At 39.6% G+C, this 21,958-nt stretch overlaps 1 protein-coding gene across 6 annotated transcripts in view; it reads left to right on the top strand.

The window, feature by feature from the left end:
• TRPS1 (transcriptional repressor GATA binding 1) overlaps positions 1 to 21,958 on the top strand; it is a 375,172-nt gene that overhangs the window by 29,820 nt on the left and 323,394 nt on the right. The gene's annotated exons all lie outside the window — the stretch shown is intronic.

The raw sequence follows: 21,958 nt of genomic DNA, 5'->3' as shown, positions 1-21,958 counted from the left end.
CGAGCAAAAAACAAAACTAAATAAAGTGAAAATCACTTATTAAATGAAATGATTAATAAGGAACACACAAAGCCAGTATTGGAGACGTTTTTTATGGAAAAAAGCACAAAAGGATTGATATTCTTATAGTTTACTCCCTGCTTTTTTTTTTTGTACTCTGTATGTATATTCTCTGCCTTCCAAGACCTGGCAGATTAGCTACGTTTCCATGGGCTGTAAATTTCTTGATTATGTTGCATACTGTGGATAACGAAACATCAAGATCCCTGGAGATTGACTTGTAACCTTGAGATTGTTGATAACGTTGGATAATTTTGTTTCTCAAGTCCTCAGACAGTTCTCTTATCTTTATGTTCTCCATGCTTAGTGTGGCCCATACAGACACATAATGCAAAGATTGAGTCAACTTCTCCCCTTTTTATCTGGTTTCAGCTGTAATTTTCATATTGCCCACACGGCCACACCTGTTACTTGCCACAGGTGAATTTGAACGAGCATCACATGCTTGAAACAAAGTTGATTTCCCACAATTTTTGAAAGGTGCCAAAAATGTTGCCAGTTTTTGGGGTTTAGTGTGAAATTATGTCCAGTTTGCCTTTTCTTTTTCTCTTTTTTTATTTGTGGTGTTTCAATATACACAAAGGAAATAAACTTGTGTATAGCAAAACGTGTAATTGCTATAATTTTCTGGGATATATATATATATATATATATATATATATATATATATATATTATATCCTGCACACATAATACAATCATGAGATATATAGATGCTTGTCTCATTATAAATATATTATAATCCCCCTAAAAATTCCAAAATATTGATCTCAATGTTTGAAAATAAAAATATAGAGTTGTTTATTTATCAGCTACAATCCTGCATTCCCATACATGTAAAACATATGTAGTCATCCATGTTCCCATAAAAGACAACAGGGGGTGTGAATATATATATATATATATATATATATATATATATATATATTATTTTTTTTTTTTTTTTTTTTCATAAAAAAATACATTTATATAATGGATGGTACTGTAAAACGCATAAGGATATTAACATTCCATTTGTCATACTTAGTAAAATATGATGCAGAAACATTTATCCAGAAATCACAATGGATTATTTCAGACAGATTCCTATTACAATTTTCCTGTGTATTCCCTGGTTAAATCCATAATCCTTCTGTGCCTAAAAAAAAAAAAAAATGTCAGGATAGTCTGATGTGAGGATTTCCTTTTTTCTCAAAGAAAGAAAAATGCAGAAGAAAACCGTTTTTTCCCCTTTTTGCTATGTCTGCCGTGCCTGTAATGGTAATCTGCCTTAAGTCTGTTTATATGCTTACATGTGAAATTCATATCAGCTTGTTTGTTTAATGTCAAGGCAACTGATATAATAATTGCTCTTCCGTACACAGGAACGTCGTCATCCTGTATGTTACGTAAATGTAATTAGGCTTTGATGCTGTGCTGCTCATGCGTATGTTTTATCTCCGTCGTGATCCATTTCTGGAAGTGCAGAGGTTTCTACCGGGAGCTGAGCTGATGCAATGTCATGTCTATGACTAATAATTAAAGAATCTTTTCCAATAGTGTTTTACGCATTTTGCTGAGAAATAGGTTAAGACAGGAATCCCTCAGATGCATCTGTGCTTTTCTTTATTTACTCAAAGGAGCTTTATTATTATTATTATACATAATTTAAGTATAACAGTTAATTTAAGAAAGAATAGAGGTACAGAGAGATACATAAAGTGCATGTATACTAATGCCAGAAGCCTCACCAACAAAATGGAGGAAATGGAGTTAATGTTGTTGGAACATAATTATGACATGGTGGGGATATCTGAGACATGGCTGGACGAGAGCCATGACTGGCAGGTTAATTTACAGGGCTATAGTCTGTTCAGAAATGATCGTACAAATAAGCGAGGGGGAGGCGTGTGTTTATATGTAAAATCATCCTTAAAACCCATCCTTCGTGATAATATATATGAATCTAATGAAAATGTAGAGTCCCTGTGGGTAGAGATAAGGGGAGGGGGGAAAAATAATAAATTACTGATAGGGGTTTGTTATAAGTCTCCAAAAATAATGGAAGCAACAGAGAATGTCCTAATAAAGCAAATAGATGAAGCAGCGACTCAAGGAGAAGTCATTATTATGGGGGACTTCAACTACCCTGAAATACATTGGGGAACCGAAACCTGCAGTTCCAGCAAAGGTAATAGGTTTCTGACAACTATGAGAGACAATTACCTATCACAACTGGTTCAGGACCCAACAAGAGGGGGGGCACTGCTAGACCTAATATTAACCAACAGGCCAGACCGCAGATCAAATATAAGGGTTGGGGGTCACTTGGGTAATAGTGATCACATATTAATAAGTTTTCATGTGTCCTTTAATAAGATGTGTAGTAGAGGGGTTACAAGGACACTAAACTTCAGGAAGGCAAATTTCCAACGGATGAGAGATGATCTTGGTGCAATTAACTGGGACGATATCCTGAGACATAAAAATACACAAAGAAAATGGGAGACGTTTATTAGCATCCTGAATAGGACCTGTGCACAATATATACCGTATGGGAATAAACATGCTAGAAATAGGATGAAACCACTATGGCGAAATAGAGCTGTACGGGGCGCAATAAGAGATAAAAATAAAGCATTTAGAGAATTAAAGCAAGTAGGTAGTGATGAGGCATTAACTAAATACAGAAGATTAAATAAATTCTGTAAAAAGCAAATCAAAACAGCAAAGATTGAGACAGAGAGACTCATTGCCAGAGAAAGTAAAAATAATCCCAAAATATTCTTTAACTACATAAATAGTAAGAAGCTAAAAAATGATAACCCCCTTAAAAATAGTCTGAGTGAAATGGTGGATGAGGATGAGGAAAAAGCCAATATGCTAAATGACTTTTTTCGACAGTATTTACACAAGAAAATCCCATGACGGATAACATGATCAGGGATAAAAATTCTCCATTAAATGTCACCTGCTTAACCCAGCAGGAAGTACGGCAGCATCTAAAAATCACTAAAATTGACAAATCCCCGGGCCCGGATGAGATACACCCCCGAGTACTGCAGGAATTAAGCACAATCCTAGATAGACCATTATTTTTAATCTTTAAAGATTCCATAATAACAGGGTCTGTACCACAGGACTGGCGTATAGCAAATGTGGTGCCAATATTCAAAAAGGGGACAAAAACTGAACTTGGAAATTATAGGCCAGTAAGTTTAACCTCAACTGTGGGTAAAATCCTGGAGGGTTTTCTAAGAGATACTATACTGGAGTATCTGGAGAAGAATAAACTTATGACCCAATATCAACATGGGTTTACAAGAGACCGTTACTGTCAGACTAATCTGATAAGCTTTTATGAAGAGGTAAGTTCCGGACTGGACCAAGGGAATGCAGTGGACGTGGTGTACATGGACTTTTCAAAAGCTTTTGATACGGTGCCACACAAAAGGTTGATACATAAAATGAGAACAATTGGGATAGGGGAAAATATGCGTAGGTGGGTTAAGAGCTGGCTCAGTGATAGGAAACAAAGGGTGGTTATTAATGGAGCACACTCGGACTGGGTCACGGTTAGCAGTGGGGTACCACAGGGGTCAGTTTTGGGTCCGCTTCTTTTTAACATATTTATTAATGACCTTGTAAGGGGCATAGAGAGTAGAATTTCAATATTTGCAGATGACACTAAACTCTGCAGGGTAATCAATACAGAGGAGGACAATTTTATATTACAGGAGGATTTATGTAAACTAGAAGCTTGGGCTGATAAATGGCAAATGAGCTTTAATGGGGATAAATGTAAGGTCATGCACTTGGGTAGAACGAACCAGATGTATAATTATGTGCTTAATTGTAAAACACTGGGCAAAACTGTCACTGAAAAAGACCTGGGTGTATGGGTGGACGACAAACTCACATTTAGTGGCCAGTGTCAGGCAGCTGCTGCAAAGGCAAATAAAATAATGGGATGCATTAAAAGAGGCATAGATGCTCAGGAGGAGAACATAATTTTACCTCTGTATAAGTCACTAGTGCGACCACACTTAGAATACTGTGTACAGTTCTGGTCTCCGGTGTATAAGAAAGACATAGCTGAACTGGAGCGGGTGCAGAGAAGAGCGACCAAGGTTATTAGGGAACTGGGGGGTCTGCAATACCAAGACAGGTTATTACACTTGGGGTTATTTAGTTTGGAGAATCGAAGGCTTAGGGGTGATCTTATTACAATGTATAAATATATGCGGGGACAATACCAAGACCTTTCTAATGATCTTTTTACTCTTAGACCTGTGACGGGGACAAGGGGGCATCCTCTACGTCTGGAGGAAAGAAGGTTTAAGCATAATAACAGACGCGGATTCTTTACTGTACGAGCAGTGAGACTATGGAACTCTCTGCCATATGATGTTGTAATGAGTGATTCCCTACTAAAATTTAAGAGGGGACTGGATGCCTTTCTTGAAAAGTATAATATTACAAGTTATATACACTAGTTTCCTTAGTGTTGCGTTGATCCAGGGAGCTAGTCTGATTGCCGTATGTGGAGTCGGGAAGGAATTTTTTTCCCCAATGTGAAGCTTACTGTTTGCCACATGGGTTTTTTTTTGCCTTCCTCTGGATCAACATGTTAGGGCAAGTTAGGATAGGATATGGGTTTAACTAGATGGACTTAAAGTCTCCCTTCAACCTTAATTACTATGTTACTATATTACTATGTTACTATGTTACTATGTTACATTTATATAGCGCCATTTATTCCATGACGCTTTACATGTGAAAAGGGAAAATATAGACAAGTACAATAAACATGTGCAAGACAAGGGACACAGAGTACAGAAGGAGGGAGGACCCTGCCCGCGAGGGCTCACAGTCTACAGGGATGGGTGAGGATACAGTAGGAGAGGGTAGAGCAGGTCGTGCGGTGGTTCAGTAGACCGAGGAGCCTACAACCTTGTCGGAACAGGTGGGTCTTCTTGAAGGTTTCCGTTGTTGGTCAGAGTCTGATATGTTGCGGCAGAGAGATCCAGAGTATGGGGGAAGCACGGGAGAAGTCTTGTATGCGGTTGTGGGAAGAAGAGATAAGCTTTCATTGAGTTTGATATTGACGACCTGTTCACCGGATGGGTCATCGATGGGTTGTGGAGGTTTGACTCTAAGCACCTCAATTTGCTGAATGCAAGGGACATGGTGCTTCTCTAAGTGTTGGACTCCCCCTGTTTGCGAGGCGGCACAACTGGAACTAGTGCACAGGCACGACCACTACAAATGTATCATGGTATACCTGCCAAACAGTAAAGGGGATGCTGCCCTTGCGTGTATTGGAAAAATGACTTTTACTGCAGCAAATATGACAACCCCTTCATAGTTTCCCAGGTATAGCAGATCTGTGCCAGGTAGTAAGTAAGCTGCAATACCAGGTACAGCCGATACCAAAAGTTTAGCACGTTTGAGGGTAACCGTGCCAAGTATGGAATATGGCTCTGGTGCCCCAACTCCTTTACATCAGCTGATGGGCAAGGATATACCCTCAACCAATCTGATATTGAAAGACTTTTCTAAGACAGGTGTAGATCGACATTTTCTCCACATCCAAGAAAATCCGTCCGATCATGTTAATCATCACACTCTGATCGGTGTTTGACCAGAATGTGATCCAATTTTCTCGGAGGTTGAGAGAAAAAAAAAAGAAGTTTCTCCATCTTCTCTATACTGTCAGTATCTATAGTCATGTCATCTTTTTTCACGGACCAATAGAACTGAATGTCCAAGTGTCTTCCTATTATCGGATGAAAATTGTGCACACTGCAATTTTTATTTTTCGCCTGAATTACTTGGTTCAAGGAACAAATCGGACACGTTCACTTCCCCGTAAAATAACGTGAGGACGAGTGTGATCCTTCAAAACGCCGGAGAGAACTCGTCCAATAATTACAGTGGTGTGCACGAACCCTAAAAATAAGTCCTATATATACAACTCCTGGAATTTTTTTTTATTTTGTTATAACAGCATGGAGGAAATAAACCTCTAGAAATGACTGTGTGCCATCCGGAGTGGTGGTTCAGTGTTTTGCAGCGCTGGGGTCCTGGGTTTAAATCCTACCTGTCCGATTCCTCTGCTCAGAGTGTCTGGGACGGATAGCTCCGTCATCCTATCCTGTGCTGGGGCATGCTGAGCTGTCAGTGCTTTGATTGACTCGGTTGACCTATTTGACTGGGAGGTGTAGAGATTTCCACAGGTGCTCTGTGTTCTTGGTAATTGCCCTGCTATTTAGGTCAACTGCCCAGATCACTGCCAGTCAGAAGCTTGTTCTAAGCTTGTACTCTCTGGTGTGTGTTCACCTGATCCCTGTGGTGTAGGTTCTGATCTTCTGCTGCCGACTTTTGGACCGTGTTCTGACTACCTGTTTGTTATTGCTCCTTTGCATCTGATATTCTGCTGCTGATCTTTGGACCATATTCTGAATACCGTTTTGTTATTGCCTCTTTGCTTATCCACTGTTACTCTGGCATTCTGACCCTGGCTTACGTCTTCGTATTTTCCTTTGGTTTTCAACAAACTCTTTTGGTATTGACCCGGGACATCTGACTTCGCTAACTCACTGCCTGTCCGTGGGTTGTAACTAGCGTCACACTGCCAAGGACAAAATCTAAAGTTGTTTGTATGCTCTCCTCGTGTTTGCGTTAGTTTCCTCCAGATTCTCCACACGCCAAAAAGATATTCTGATAGGGAATTTAGATTGTGAGCCTAATGTCTATAAAGCTTGGCGGAATATGATGGTGCTATATAATTTAATAAATAATTTAAAAGAGTTGTCTGATTTCGAAGATCTAATTCCATGTGTCCTACTAGGAAACTCTGATGTAATAGAAGTGGGTTTGCCTCAATTCTGGACTCCACAGATATATGAAGCCAAAATGACTAGGAGTGTCTTGGGCTAGAGCACTTGGCATCTCCCTATATTCCATAGACTGTCTTTTAATATGACAGATGTGTAATGCCTTTTTTCCCTGATGTGCCCCTATAGACAAATTGAGCAATTGTTCTGGGTTTTCCATTACAGATGATCATTACGGGTCCCAACAGTTAGCTGTTATCAGCTTATAGTCAAGAGACGCTTGTTAATAAGTATATTGTCCAAAGTTTAAATATTCAGTTGCAGAATAAAGTATTTCAATTTTTGAAGAAAAAATAATTGTATGCAGTTTAGTATGTGTATAACAGACAAACTTGGGAATGTTGTAAAAGTCATATGATCTGGACTAAATCTTGATATCTCTGACCAACTGAATAGTGTCAGTTGACCCCAATTAAAGAAGGTTCTCCAGGACTATATAATTAAAGTTTATTGAAGAAGGCACAGAACATGCTTAGGTTTTTGCCATATATTAAAAGTGCAGATCCAAGGCATAGAAGGGAATATTTACGATGGGTAATTGCACCTACAGTTCATGACCTGTGGATAACATGTCAGCAGAGCACTTGAGCATTTAGCGGGCACATATGATTAATACAGCATGTCACGTTACCTTGCACCCATAGTCTTTGTTATGGGATGCAATAAAAAATACCCTTATGGTACTGCCTTTTATTTACAGAGTCACTTCGTGAAAGAATAGTCTTTTTTGTGTAAAATTTGTATTATACATTTTAGATTTTACCAGTCCAATGTAACACAACTTCTTTTCCACACATAGAGTATAGGTGGTTACTCTATTTATTATGTGTTCAAAAATCTAAAATTACTGCATACGTATTGATTACAGTGGCAAAGGGAATGGATTTTCATAAAGTAAGCAAATAAGTGTTATTCACCCCTCCAAATTCCGCCACTCCAGCGGGGCCCAAACCTGATGATGTCCTGTTCATTCAGTCTTCTGACCCGTAGACTGGACCTCAGTCTTGGGTCCATCAGTCACCTGAACCTACCGCCAAACTATTGCTACCATAGTTAGTTGAATGAATATAATCACTTCCAGACCACTGGAATGATGGGGGTCTGAAGGAATAAGTAACGCCTTATACTGTTTTCAATTTTCAACACACAAGTCAAGTACCCATATGGCTGACATTCATACAGTCAACTGATGGAGGCCAAGAGTGGGTAATTTTTTGCCATTTTTTGGACTGGTGTATGTTGCACTACTATGGTGAAGCAGACTACTTTATTCCATACAAAGATATCCAATAAAAAAAATGGTACAGTACGTACGGTAATACATTTTTTTACTGGGTGCCTATAATTTATCTATACCACTGTTGGGGTCTCTGTCTGGATTTTCTTCCAGTGGAAACTTCCAACACATGTAATGAACATTGTGTGAAAAGTGCCTAAATAGAAAATCCATCAAGTTTAGCCACAGTGATCATATAAGTTCTTGATTGCATAAAAAAAATGAAAAAAAAACCATTTAGCCATAGGATGTTCCAAAGCACTGATATGAAACAGACAGTACACAAAGTGGAGGACCAAATAATGTATCTTCAATGCAGTAGATAGAAGAGCACTTATTGCTGAGTGAAACAGAAAAAAACATACAAAAATGATTGGCCATGTCATAAAGTAAGCTTAATATATTCATCCAGACTATATAAAAAGCAAGCAACAATTTTATTGCCTAAAAAAAGTTGGTGGAAACATGGTTCAGCTATGACAGGATGAGATCCTAGAGGTGATTAGGTGCACCCGGCTAGCTAGGCCTAGAACCAGGCCATGAGTTCACTGGAGGCAGTCAGCTTGGGGAGCTGAGCAGAGTGGGTTGTGCTGGAGCTGCAGAGAGACAAGCCAGAATCTCTCTGAGAGGAGACTACGTCGTTCGTGTGCACCAAACTGCAAGTATCACTGGTTTCTGTGGACAATACCATTTTGTGTGACCGATTTGGGATTAGCTCAGCCATGTCTGAGTCACCAGTGAATGTGATTCCTCTGAGCCTAAAGTCGTTTCCTCTCAGAGAGATTCTGGCTTGTCTCTCTGTAGCTCCAAGCCAACCCACTCTGCTCAGCTCCCCAAGCTAACTGCCTCCAGTGAACTCATGGCCTGACTTTAGTCCTAGCCAGCCAGGTGCACCTAATCATTACCTGTAGTGCTAGGATTTAACTCTGTCTTAGCTGGCTTTCCTTCACTGGGTAAAACCATTTTAAAAGTTTCCCTATATAATATAATGACTTATTTCCATAGCTGCCCATGTTAAATAGTGGACTTTCAAAAGAGACTGGAGAAAGGGAAGTGACAACTTATTTGAATGCTTTTCTGGCTTGGAAAAGCGATTGTCCCTTCTCAAGCCCAATCAGCTGTAATATCTTCTCAAATCGTATGCTGTTCCTCTACAATATTTATGGCCATAACTGTCCATCACACTCCCGTAATGACAGTTCTGCTTCACGTCGCTTGTCTTAACTATTGCATTATTTCTGTGCTGTGTTGTGCATAAATATGTGATTCTTCAGATTTTGCATTATTCTATGCCGGATGAAGAGACCTGAGTAGTCTCGCACGTCAATACCCGGCACTGCCACCGGCACTCGGACCGGAGTGTACGGCTGCATGTATTTCTATGCAGCTGAATGCTGCGTTCCCGAGTCTCGGCGGCAGTGCCGGGTATTGACGTGTGAGACTCATCCATGTTTCTCGCATGTGAGTATGAGCCCTCAGCCATTAAAAGGTATCAACCACTGAGGACTCTCAATTCTGGATATTTTTCTATCTACTGGCTAACACGGTACAAATATTTACATCTTTGCTGTTCCTCTAAAAAGAGAAAAGTTGCCTGATAATCCTTTAGTGGTCGGAATTGTACTTTAATACACAATGCCAAACTAGTTCATGAAGTAGTAACCTGCTGCAGCGTTTGGCCATAGGAGATGTAGTATATACGTGTTTCTACTCTCAGTTCTTCATTTGGTTTTATGAGGTTGAATATCTCATATCAGAGACATGTGAACGGCTGGTATTAATGGACCTGCCCAATATACTGTAAGCAATTCCATACAACATTAACTCGCTCTAGCTCTGGTCTGATTTAGCTTCCTATTCTTCATAGTCCTCTTTCGATAGAAGGACAATCATCTTAAAGTGGGTTAAATTCTGGTGATACCAGAAGAAAACGAAACATCTGGAAGCCATTTCCTATTTTTCTGTTTCCTCCAGTTCAGGGGTCTTGAACTCCAGTCCTTAAGGGTTGTAAACTGTCCAGGATATAAGGCTATCCATTCTTGACAGTGTGCGTCAATCACAATGAATGAACCTCTCACCGGCCCACCTGTAAAAATAACCTTAGAGGGGACACTGTTGTCGGTTTATGGGTTTAATTTATTTCTTGGAATAGGCTAAACAATTGAACTCGTTTCTGTGCCTTCATCTATAAATGTAACTCTGTTCTGCCAAATAATTATTGCATTAGATGTGAAATAAGAATTTTCTACAAACACTTCTTTGTGACATTAATTTTGGAGGTTTTATATTTTTTTATGAATTTATTGTACTTTTTATTTAAAAAAAAAAAATAGATCTATTGGGAAACTGTTCTCTACTTTTCATGGTCCTCCAATTTCAGATATGATTCTGACATGTATCTTATCCTCGCTGAGTCTTTTTGCTTCCTTTAATTTTTGATATTTTGATGAATATTAGAAATTAATATCAAATTTTAGAAATACCCTTGGAAAAACTTGCATGGCCAAATGCACATGGACATATAATGGATCCATATTGTGTATATATATTTTCTTGCCTCAGTTGTTCAAATTGAACCCATGAGAAAATAAAACTATAGCAAGTTCCATTGTATGATACCTAGAGGATTGTTTCCAGAAACATTCCAGCCCCGATTCATCATTGTCTCTGCATCTGTTTTTTGTCTATTTTTGTTTGTTTTCTCCCTTTTTTTGTTTGCACCCAAATGATTATATAAGTGTATTTTATATACGCTCAACTAGTTTTACCTTTCTTTTTTTTTTTTTTTTTCCTGCTTTGTGAGCTGAATTTTAGCGATTTTATGTTTTTTTTTTTTTTTTTTTAACGTGTTTCGTCAACTCCAACTTTTTAAAAAGTTGTAAAAAGTGTCGCAATTTCACTCCTGTCCCCCCTGGTGAATTTTTCAGTAAGCCAAATTTTTGCTGACTTTTGGTGTCAAAAAGGGCAAATATTCCAAATTCATAAATTGCATGCACCATTTTGATAAATTTGGTACTAAAAAAGGCAACTAATACCAAAAGACCAAAAAAAGGCAGCTGACACAAAAAAAAGGGGAAATGATGAATCGGTGCCTACTTTTGGGACATTTATGCGACACACGCGCACTACAAAACAAGGAAAAAAAGACGATCACATAGTCCATAGTTTTTTACAAAAATAGAATTTTTTTTTATTATTAATCAATAAATGAACAAGTGAAGATATTTAGAACACCACAATGTGAAGATAGCATAGAAACATGGGACACTCGTATATATCGACAGTATCACTATCTGAATGTAATAATAAAATAGTTGCTGATTAGTATCAAATAGTATATATACCCCTCTATGTCAATTCCCAATTCACATGTCCTGGAATTATATAAATACATTTATGACTCCTCCATAAATCATGATCAACAGAATCCCTATATAAATAACTCAAGGTGGATGCGATCATACCATGTCAAAGTCAGTAGGTAATAAACGTAATAAACTTACCGGTAAGCGCTTCCTATTAGGGCGGCACAGGAGGGAAGGATAGGAGCTGTCAGTACATGAGTGTCTCCCCGACGCGCGTTTCGGCAAAAGCCTTCGTAAGGGGGCACACACGCACTGTACAGTAGCACTTGATATAGAAATGTAGGGATTACTGCATGCTTATATGATCCCTGCACATTTCTTATCTAATTTTTTGGTGCATATTGCTGAATAACTATTGGACCATGTCCGACGATATCGGTGACGGTCTATGAGTTTGTCACCTTTTAAAAAATCATAGGACTCAAATTCATTAATGCTTTCACACCAGATTTCTAGCGTAAAAGTTTTGAAGTCTTGAAATTTAGGCGCATGTTGAAGTTGCGCATACATTTTGCCAATCTTCGCTCCTTTTTTATTGTGTGCAGAATATCAGGTAATTTAACTAACAAAATGGATGTCATTTCATGAAAACTCCTTCCCATTGTGTGTTTAAAAACTTCATGTTTTTTTTTTTTTTTTAAAATTCTATGGGGAGCCTGAAAAAAATGTATTTAAGAATCAAAACTTTTTTGTAGTTGAAAAAAAAAACCCATTAAAAATGTTGCTTTAAATCTGCGCTAAAAAAAACCCATATCAATTAAAGGGAAAAATGCATTAAAAAAAAATGCAGTGATTAATATATTTATTGTATATTTTGTTGAGGACACCTGCAGATAAAAAAAAAAAAAAAAAACAGCAGAAAAACAAACGTACATTACGCTACTTTTTTCCTGTCCTAGGAAAATCAAATGTGGGTCCAGCAGCATTGTCTTGAGATGGTCAACTTGTCCCACCCAAACCATTAGTTTCTGTAGATTTTCATGTTCGTGATTATTTTGACAACATAGAAAATTAAGAAGCTCTCCGAGCATGTTTGTGCTAAGTAATAATAGTAGTCACAGTTCTGTTGGTCACATATGATGGCTCTCGTGTTTTTCAAGTGAAATGTCATCTCTGGTGGTCTGGTCTTGCCTTTAACCATTTCTACAGCTGGAATTGGTCTGGGGGGGTTAATGTATTATCTAATTACCTGTAGTTCCTGCCCTGGCAGCTTTACTATACGCTTTAAGACTTATTCTGTGTCTTGCATCTATACTGACATCTGGCTAATAGCCTCTCAGTCCCAGCAGAGGTATCATACAGAAGGTGCCCATGATGGGCACTTTTAGAAAATATGTGACTGATTATGTGGTTATTTACTAATGTCTGCAAGTAAAATTATCTATGTCAGTATATTTAGTCTTAACATACAAGATTTCCCCAATTACCACCATCATAATGCCGCCTTACACTGTTCTTGGCGAGGAAAAGGGTCTTATATGCTCAATAATTTTCAAAGCTTTGATGGAGATTGATAAAAAGACCTCTAATGCACGGCCATCTCTCCATTCCTACAATGCACACTGGTGCCTGATTAGATAGGTTAAGTTCTTGCTTTTTTAATCTATAGGAGACTGGAAGTGATTGGAAGGATATTTTAGTGACTACAGTGAACCAACCACACAGTATGGTTGAGATCTGATATTTGCCAGACTGTTGACGATGTACCGGTCCATCCAAATTTTTAGTTTAGGTCACAAAATTGGGTTTGGAAATTTTATTATTTCAATTCTTCAGCTTAATTACAGCCATGAAATCCTAAATTTCCAACCCCCTTTCATGATTACATAATATCCTTTTTAAGCCTTGGAAAAAATTATATACAGTACATCAATCATGGCTGAAAATGCCATTGAACACCTGTAGAAAGATCTTAGAACATACAGTAGGTGCAGAAAGTTTTCAGACCCTTTTAAATTTTTCCCTCTTTGTCTCAATACAGCCATTTGGTAAATTCAAAAAAGTTCATTTTTTTCTCATTAATGTACACTCTGCACTCCATCTTGACTGAAAAACAGAAATGTAGAAATTTTTGCAAATGTATTAAAAAAGAAAAACTGAAATGGTCATAAGTATTCAGACCCTTTGCTCAGTATTGAGTAGAAGCACCCTTTGAGCTAGTACAGCCATGAGTGTTCTTGGGAATGATGGAACAAATTTTTCACACCTGGATTTGGGGATCCCCTGCCATTCTTCCTTGCAGATCCTCTCCAGTTCCGTCAGGTTGGATAGTGAACGTTGGTGAACAGCTATTTTCAGGTCTCTCCAAAGATGCTCAATTGAGTTTAGGCTGGGCCAGTCAAGAATGGTCACAGAGTTGTTCTGAAGCCACTCCTTTGTTATTTTACCTGTGTACTTTTGGGTCATTATCTTGTTGGAAGGTGAACCTTCAGCCAAGTCTGAGGTCCAGAGCACTCTGGAAGAGGTTTTCATCCAGGATATCTCTGTACTTGGCCACATTCATATTTTCTTCAATGGCAACCAGTCATCCTGTCCCTGCAGCTGAAAAACACCTTGATAGCATGATGCTGCCACCACCATGTTTTACTGTTGGGATTGTATTGGGCAGGTGATGAGCAATGCCTGGTTTTCTCCACACATACATCTTAGAATTATCACCAAAAAGTTTTATCTTCGTCTCATCAGACTAGATAATCTTATTTCTCATAGTCTGGGAGCCCTTCATGTGTTTTTTAGCAAACTCTATCGGGGCTTTCATATGTCTGGCACTGAGGAGAGGCTTCCGTTTTGCCACTCTGCCATAAAGGCCCGACTGGTGGAGGGCTGCAGTGATAGGAGAAAATTCCACATAGTCAACTATCTCCCTACTGCATCTGTGAAGCTCAGCCCTAGTGACCTGGTGGTTATTCTTTACCTCATTGACCAAGGCTGTTCTCCCACAATTGCTCAGTTTGGCTGGACGTCCAGGTCTAGGAAGACTTCTGGTGGTCCCAAACTTCTTCCATTTAAGGATTATGGAGGTCACTGTACTCTTAGGACCCTTGAGTACTGCAGAAATTCTTTTGTAACCTTGGCCAGATCTGTGCCTTGCCACAATTCTGTCTCTGAGCTCCTTGGCCAGTTCCTTTGACCTCATGATTCTCATTTGGTCTGACATGCACAGAGCTGTGAGATCTTATATAGACAGGTGTGTGCCTTTACAAATCAAGTTCTATTAGTTTAATTAAACACAGCTGGACTCCAATTAAGGAGTATAATCATGTCAAGGAGGATCACAAGGAAATGGACAGCATGTGACTTAAATATGAGTGTCTGAGCAAATGGTCTGAATACTTATGACTATGTGATATTTCAGTTTTTCTTTTTTAATAAATTTGCAAAAATTTCTACATTTCTGTTTTTTTTTAGTCAAGATGTGGTGCAGTGTGTACATAAATGAGAAAAAAATGAACTTTTTTGAATTTACCAAATAGATACAATGAAACAACGAGTGAAAAATTTAAAGGGGTCTGAATACTTTACTTACCCACTGTATATAATATGCTATTGTCTGTTCAAGTATTGAAGCCAAAATTAGCATCTTAATCCTGTTGGCCAACAATGAGGACTAGTTGTGTAATATTTCACTTGCTACTAATTACTGTATATGAATTGGGGAGGGGGACCAACGTCTGTGCATTGGGTCCTAAGAGGATTTAAAGATTTATTATTGGCTGAAAATCTAACAGACAGGTAGTGGCTAACCACTTGACAGATGTGCACGGTGCTAATTCAGCGTCTTCCGCTGATGTCACATTGACAGAGCAGCCGCTTCTCTTCCGCTCTGCTCTGTTGCTAGGGTTGTCAATTAGGGCATGACTGCTGACTTCATGCTATCAACAGAACAGCCCAAAAGAGGGAGATGTTATGAATGAGTCACCGTAGGAGGCAAAAACAGAAATACTAGCTAAGTCCAGAAAACCAGAGAAGTTGGCAGCTATCGGATTGCAGACCCCTGAACCTATCAACAACAACTAGCAGTAGCCGTGGGGGGTTCCTACGGTTCCCTAGACCCCTCAATCACAGCCGGAGAAGTAAATAGCCTAAAGACAGAAAGGGAAATCTAAACTGCCCCAGAGCAGACCCCAAAGCAAAAGGCAGCCCCCAACATATAATGACGGTGAAGCAAGATGAAAAAACACTCACACAGATAGAAAGATAGGCTGAGCAAATGATGGGGCCAAAGCTAACTAAATAGGACAGGATAGAAAAGCTGCTGTCTGCAGTCTGCCAAAACCCTATCAAAACAAGAGCCAACAGACTGATAGGGAAAAAAGCCCTGAAGACGCTAGGCTTCAAAAAGACTATATCAGTACTCAGGTATTTTCTGAAGACAGAGCAAAAAGGAATTCAGCTCACCCCAGCAGGGAATGGCAGAAATCCAGAAAAACAAGGCAATACAAAACCAAAACACAAATGCAAAAAGCAGAGCAGAAAACATAGGTTTTGAGGAGCAGGAATCAGACTGGTCTCCTAGAATCCCTCAGGAAAATCACCAGCAAGGCAGAAGGGCGTCGGCTGCCTTATATCCAGTCACCCAGTCATCATCCAGCTCAGGTGCTTGGTAATCAGCCTCACTACCTTCTTTCACCAGAAGAGGGAGTTCATCAGACCTCAATGGTGAAGGGGAAAATGAACTCACAACAGGGAGAGCTGCTTTGGTGACCTGGAGCAGCTGAATCGCCAGCAGAAGCGGTCGGTGACCGCTCTGTGTAGGTGCAAGGCAGAACAGGCAGGTAGTTAGTAACTACAGTACATCTCCTGTTATGAATGAGTCACCGAGGAGGAAAAACAAAAACAAGCTAAGCCACAGAAAACCAGAGAGGATGGTAACTAAGCGGATTGCAGACCCCTGATCCTATCCACACAACTAGCAGTAGCCGTGGAGCGTACCTACGATGATGCTAGACGCCTCGTCTCAGCTGGAGAACTAAATAAGCCTAAAGCAAGAAAAGGAGAAATCTAAACTGCCCCAGAGCAGACCCCAAAGCAATAGACAGCCCCCAAACATGTATTGTCGGTGAGACAAGATGAAAACACAAACACAGATAGAAAAATAGGCTGAGCAAACGATGGGGCCCACACTATCTAGAAAGGACAGGAAAGGAAAGATGCTGTCTGCAATCACGCACAAAACCCTGCCAAAAAATGTCCAACACTTTCTGATAACAAAAACCCTGAAGTCGCTAGACTTCAATTCCCTATATCAGCACTCTGGTATATTCTGAAGACAGAGCAAAAAGAGACCAATCTGATCAGGGACAAAAAGCAAACTGGCATAAACAGAGACATAAGAATGGAAATTCAGCACAGCCCCAGCAGGGGCTGGCTGACCACAAAAACTGAGTAAACCAGACCAAATTTCATGTGAAAAAATAGCAGAGCACACTTAGCTTGAGAAGGCAGGAACAGAACTGGAAACCAGAACCTCAGGGCAGGAAAAAATCACCAGCACAAAATTAGGGAGTCGGCTGTCTTAAATCCAGTCAGAGACTCCTGATGTCCACTCACAGTCCTCCTCCTCAGGTGGCAGGTCTCTGCCATTTAGATCAGCTTACCTACTGTCACCATTAGAGGGAGCCTGGATGGAGAACTCACAACTCTTCTGTCAACACAGCCAGCTCCACCACCCTCACCAGAAGCCAGAGGTAAACCAGAAAATGAGTTCACAACATATCCGTTAGTTTTTTGGCCCATAATAATAATAGTCCTGGATAAACACTTTAATGTCTCTTATCTGCCCATGTTTACCTTTTGAGGCAGTCATATAGACTAGATAAAAGTTGGTTGATAGTTGAATAATAGAGTTTATAAAAAATATTAAAGGGACCATGATCCTGTGTCCATGTTCATAGTCCATTGCTGCCAACCAGAGACCTGTAAACCTTCTACCTCGTCGAATCTCTGGTGCCTTTTTATGATTTGTAGGCACATGTCGGTCTGGGCCTTCTAATCAGAAGATGAGCCAAGGATGTCAGCAGGAGGGAGGAGGTTTGTAGGGCTGTGGTCTGATGGCTACAAACTATCTCTGTGAGTACTTCAAATCTTTTTGATCACGTCTATTGAATAACTGTTAAATGAATGACGTCTGGCGAAAGCTCGGTCAACGTAGCCTTACACATTTTACATCATATTGGCCATTACAGTCACGATCAGACATGATTAATGATGACAGATAAATTGCAATTTTTTTCTGAGAACCATATCTCATTGGAAGTTCATAGACTAGCGGCTATTGAACAAAAATGTTAAACATGGCTGACTTAGTTTTAGCTGAACACTAGCAGATTGTCATCATCTCAAAAAATCATTTACTTCTAAATTTTGCAGATTACTTTTGTTGAAATCATCCATTCAGCCTTACACTAATATGTATGACTCCTTTTATTTTATTGTTAGATTGTTGTGCAAGATCATAAGAAAACATATGAGCACTTAAAGGAATTAGAGAGGATGTCTCATGTCAAAAAGTTGTTTTGCAAATTAAGCCGGTCCAGCCATGAGCTGGGTTTGGCTTCAGGATGTTTCTACCAGCAGGAATTTGCTTCTGCCAGCTGAACTTCTCTCTAGCGGCCACTGCCGTTGGGTTACCTTCACGCATCTGAGTGAAATGTGTGCGTCCTGCCCAATTTTTTTCATTAGATGGCGTACTGATCCATAGTGTTTCATGGGTCTATTCATACATTTGTGGAAATCACAGTTCTGAGTGTGAGATCCTTTAGGATCAGAGCATGTCCTATTATGATCTGATTTTGAGGATCAGAATAGAACATACCCAATGGGTTTGCTTGCTCCCTCCGAGAAAAAATATGACAGCGGCACTTCACGTGGCTATGTGAATGTCACATTAAAGGGTTTGTCCACTACATGGACAACGCCTTTCGGTTGCAATCTTCCCCCTCTGTAAAATAAAATCAGTCTATACTCACTTCCAGTGCTGTCAGCGATTATGAGAATCGGCAATCTAACGCTTGCGTGACGACGTATGGCAGCAGGGCTCTGGTGGCAAATCAGCGGCCGATTCACTCTCGCATCTTTCTAACAAAACAAACACAAGAAAGAAATGAGAGCTGACTCTTCTCTCTGACTTCCTCCAAATGTCCGTTATGGCCAACGGAAGTGATAGTGAAGCGGCAGCTGATTATCTAGAGGGCTCACATTGCATAACAACGTCAGGCAAGCCCCCAGAGACCCAGTGCCACCATCGGTAGAATGGCACTGCGTCGGAGGCAAGGTGTAGGCTGTCTTCTTTACATTTACATGTTGGATCATGTGCTACGTAGATTGGCTGAGTCTTCCAGTAGAGCAGTTCTTTGACATGTCCCTTCTCTCTGGCACATATTGGGGGGTGATCTCTGGTTATCCACCCCCTTTATAATATCTAGTTGCCTTAATGGGACATATGAAAAAAGTTTGACTTAGCAAGACAACTCTTTAATTAGGCCAACGTTCTAGCCTTTCTGTCTGCTCCAGTCTCCTTTTTTATTGTCAAGCTTCCTACTGCACATATTGTGAATATTTCTCAGAATCTGTTTGCTGTGAGCAGATCAGACAAAAAGAAGTAAAATATTTGTGCGTACAACATATGTTGTTAGATTTTCAGCATTTTCCCTAATCAGTTCAATTAGCCTCTTCTCTGTTTCGCTGTAATCGAGGCTCCGGAATCTTCATCCAAATGTTTCCTTCACCATCTAAATATGCAACATCTTGGTTTAAAATATGGCGGATAACTGTCTGATAATGATTAGAAAAATCCATCTGATTGTTTTCTGATGTCCATTAAAGTCAATCTATAAATAATGGATCTGGTTTTGTATTTAATTCTCACAGTGTGATGAGTATCTTCTCTGATTGCCTTTAAACCTAACGAGCACGGTTCTTAGACTTCTACTTAATTATGTAAGATGCCAAAAGCTTTTTGGTGATCTATTCACTTTTAGTGATGTAAATGATGTCACTTAAAGCAAATTTTAAGAGTAGAAGTATTTAGCAGCAAAAGCAAAGGTTATGGGTGCACAGAAGGGCGGGTGCTGCCAACACCCACATACATTTTAAATAATGCATACTCGGCACTTCTCCGAAGACACGATGTCTAGGTCACTACAATTATATTAAAATAAATTAGCACTTCGTTGTTGATGAGGAATCAACGATAAAATCAGTTCTGAAAATGAAAAAAAAAAAAATAGGAATATAATGGTTGGCCCTGAAATTTCTTGTACTTCTGGTTCTACATCCCCATCATCATCTTAAAGGGAATATGTCATCCGAAAACAGTTAATTGTGTAAATAATATTTTTATGTTTAATGTACATTTTAAAAAAATTTCTTTTAAATATTTAAAAATTTAAACTCTTAAATTATTGCAATTGCCATTAACCTTTTTTAAAGGAATATTTTAGCTGGATGAAACCTCCTAAGCCGTCTATATGGGCTTGTAGTTCATAAAAAACTGAAAAAAAAAAAATGATACCGTGATGTCTGTGATCCAATGTCTTATTCCAGACAAAGCCACATTATTCTTATATGCAAATGAGCTGTTAAGATCTGGTAGCTGGACAGACATCGCTCTCACCAAGAGTCTGCCTCCAGGACTTATTTTACAGGGGGCATTATCAGTGTGAGACATGTAATGACTGCTGTATGATCTACATGTCTCACTCTTTTAACGCCCCATTTCATTTAATAATTAGCTCTGGTGGCAGAATCTCAGGAAAATCTATGTTTGGCCCATAGATCTTAACAGCTCATTTACAGAAGAAAGTGGATTTCTCTATGTTAAGACATCAGAGCGCACATAACAAGGTATCATTTTATTCAAATAAAAAAGGGGAGAAGCCAGCGCTGCCTATGGTCAGAACGCAATACATAAAGTGCATATGCACATATTGATTTATAACTGTACTTTAAAATGAGACATTTAGCAAACAATTGATCAGTTCTTTGAGCCACCCCGCCATGCCAAGGCATTCTCATATGGGGCAGTACTACTCTATGTTTTTTATAGTTGCTGTGCAATTATGGCCTCCTAAATGTATTAAAAGCAAGACTGTATAAAATGCAAGCGTACCTGAAGCATTTCTGGATCACTTCCGTGGTGCCAGAAGGGCAAGCGCAGATAAAGGATGACCAGGTCCGGACATGGACATTTCAGATCTGACCTCCACACTGCCTGACCAGCAACCACAGATGAAGGGTGAAACAGGCCCAGACACAGGTGCATAATCAAATAGAGCCTGGGGCAGGGCAGGGCTGCTGTATGTGTGTACAGCAGCCTAGATCAATCACAATAAAAACAGGTAAAATGACGTGCATAACCCATTTTGGAGGTCGTAATGGCACAGCGAATATAAAAAAAAGTAGAGTAGGACTGCCCCATCTGAGAATGCCGTGACGTGGCGGGGTGGCTCAAATAATTGATCAATTGTTTGCTAAATGTCTCATTTTAAAGTTCAGTTAAAAATCAATATGTGCATATGCACTTTATGTATTGCATTCTGACCATAGGCAGCGCTGGCTTCCCCCCTTTTTTATTTGATATTGCTTTGTGGCTGTCCACCACTTTTTGCCATGCGCACTGGGTTATGCACGCCATTCTATCTGTCTTTATTGTGATTGCTCTAGGCTGCTGTACACACATACAGCAGCCCTACCCTGCCCCAGTCTCTGTTTTGATTATGCACCTGTGTCTGGGCCTGTTTCACCCTTCATCTATGGTTGTTGGATTGGCAGTGTGGAGGTCAGATCTGAAATGTCCATATCCGGACCTGGTTGGCCTTTATCTGCGCTTGCCTTTCTGGCACCTTGGGAGTGATTCAGAAATGCTTCAGGTACACTTGGCATTGAATATAGTCTTGCTTTTTATACATTTTAGGAGGCCGTAATGGCACAGCGAATATAAAAAAAGTAGAGTAGGACTGCTCCATATGAGAATGCCGTGGCGGGGTGGCTCAAAAAATTGATCAATTGTTTGCTAAATGTCTCATATTAGAGTTCAGTTAGAAAACAATACGAGTATGTGCATATGCATTTTATGTATTGCGTTCTGACCATAGGTAACCCTTGCTTCCCCCCCTTTTTTATCATTTCATTCAACTTTCTATGACCTGCACGCATATATAATTGGCTTAGGAGGGTTGAACCTACTGACAGATGCCCTTTAATGGTAGACACATGCTTCCTGTTAGTGTGGGGAAAATAAGTATTGATTTCCCACTTACAAAGAATGGAGAGGTCTGTAATTTTTAACTTTCCCAGCACATGTTATATGCCCCATACATCTGCAGGTGGAATTGCGATCCACCCGTGGCTATTATGGTATGTGTCCACGGTCAATAAATG

This window comes from Dendrobates tinctorius, unplaced genomic scaffold (genome assembly GCF_039654945.1).
Source record: "Dendrobates tinctorius isolate UK_male_01 unplaced genomic scaffold, ASM3965494v1 ptg000116l, whole genome shotgun sequence".
In the NCBI taxonomy this organism is placed as follows: domain Eukaryota; kingdom Metazoa; phylum Chordata; class Amphibia; order Anura; family Dendrobatidae; genus Dendrobates; species Dendrobates tinctorius.
Note: the sequence above shows the minus strand (reverse complement) of the source record. Positions and strands in the feature narration are given on the sequence as shown.